At 47.6% G+C, this 1,959-nt stretch overlaps 1 protein-coding gene across 1 annotated transcript in view; it reads left to right on the top strand.

The window, feature by feature from the left end:
• Positions 1–1,959, top strand: part of UTRN (utrophin) — a 692,661-nt gene that overhangs the window by 15,888 nt on the left and 674,814 nt on the right. The window lies entirely within an intron of this gene.

Below are 1,959 nucleotides of genomic sequence, written 5' to 3'. Positions count from 1 at the left end.
GGAGAAAAAGGTGATTAGGAAAAGTCAGCATGGATGCACCGGGGGCAAGTCATGCCTGACCAACCTGATTGCCTTTTATGGCTGGTTCTGTGGATGTGGGGAGACTGGTGGATGCAGTGTACCTTGATTTTTAGCAAGGCTTTTGATACGGTCTCCCACAGCATTCTTGCGGGCAAGCTAAGGAAGTATGGATGGACTGTAAGGTAGATAAACTGGCTGGAGCATTGGGCTTAGAGAGTAGTAATCAATGGCTCAATGTCTTGTTGGCAGCTGGTTTCAAATGGCGTGCCTCAGGGGTTGGTCCTGGGCATAGAAGGTGGAAGGCTGGGGTTAACAGGGCTTAGCCCCACAAATGCAAGGCAGCAGTAGCAGCACAGAAGGTCACAGAGCAGCCTGGCTGCCAGCTCTGGGTGGCTGCAGTGGGAGGGGCGCACGCAGACACAGGCATAGACACAGACATGCAGCCACAGCACCCCAGCAGTGTGTAGAGCACTGCCTACCCCAACAGGTAAGTCTGTCATGGGGAAGGGGCATGGGGACTGCCAGGTCCAAATGTCTGTGGTGAGGGAGGGAGTGGGGCAGAGGCAGGGACTGGGGTGAATGGGGCCCTGGGGCTGGTTGTGGGACTGTTGGAGCCTGGGTAGGCTGTTCAGGGGTGTGGGGAGGCTCCCACCACTGGACATACTCTGGCGGAGGCCTGGGGGACACATGTCCCCGGATTTCTGTGCAGGGTGGAGGTGGCTGCTGCTGCAAGCTGGGCTCTGTGCCCTGCTGCTGCTGACCTGGGATCAGCACAATGCCACGTCCCTGCCAGTCAGCACATGGCAGGCATATGGCATCACACTGCTGAGATTAGATGGTTCACTGTAGAGAAATATGAGTTCGAGCCACTGCAGAATTCACTTCACAAAGACTTGTAGTTAATTTCTTTTAGTTTGTAAAATCAAATGAGATTTTGCCCCATTTGGAGTGTGACAGAACTTAAGACTGAATATGCCCTTAAAATATTAGGTTATGAATTGAGAAGGAAAATGTTGTGGGGGATAAAATTCTAAAAATACTTAGTATGGCATTTTAATAACAGCAAAAGGAAAGCAAAAAGTATGTAGTACTTTCCTTTTGTATACAGTTAGGGACCTACTCAATTTCTCAATTTGTGATTTAATGGAAATTGCTAAATCAGGCATTGTCTGCAAAATTGGGCAATGTCTGCGAAATCTGGGGAAAAAAATATTAAAAATAAAATGTTGGCTTCTCAGGGGGAGCCAGTAGTCCTCATAGCCACTGCAGCCCAGCCGTGCAGCCCACTGTGGGGAGGGAGTCTGCTGGTGCGAAGGGGAGCAGCCAAGATGGTAGCTGCCTCTGTTCCTTGTCACTGATTGGCTGACAGGGCTGCCTGTTGTGTGGCTCTGTCCCCCTCTGCCAATCAACGGTGTTGGTAGGGGCCACTGGGGCCCCTCAGCCAGTCAGAGGTGTGGAGGGGCCCTGCTGTGATAAGCCTGCAAAAATGGTGGCTGGCCTTGCAATATGTCCATGATGAAATTGGCCATCTGCCTCCTCCTAGTTGGGTAGGTTCCTATATATACATTACATATAAGTGAAAATATATATGGATACAAACATTGGGAACAGTGTTCACAGTTTTTGGTTACATTATAATGTATGTAAATAAAATAGTTTGGTAAAAGAGAATAAGCAAATGCCTGCAGATCCACACTTATTTATTTCACCTTTTGTAAAGTATCTTTGTTTTAATTTAGTGTTGAAAAACAACTAAGGTAAACTATTTTGAAACACAGCCCTACTCCATTTCTAGACATGTATGCTACTCCTGTTCTCTCTTCTTGGAACTCCATGGGAATGAAATTCATTTATAGAGTTAGTCTCCTTGCTGGGGAAAGACTTTGTTAAGGGGTATACAGGATAACAAAAAGTCCTTTTTCAAATATATTGGGAGGA

The sequence above is a fragment of the Gavialis gangeticus genome, unplaced genomic scaffold (assembly GCF_001723915.1).
Source record: "Gavialis gangeticus isolate Ggan-Ray unplaced genomic scaffold, GavGan_comp1, whole genome shotgun sequence".
Classification (NCBI taxonomy): Eukaryota; Metazoa; Chordata; order Crocodylia; family Gavialidae; genus Gavialis; species Gavialis gangeticus.
Note: the sequence above shows the minus strand (reverse complement) of the source record. Positions and strands in the feature narration are given on the sequence as shown.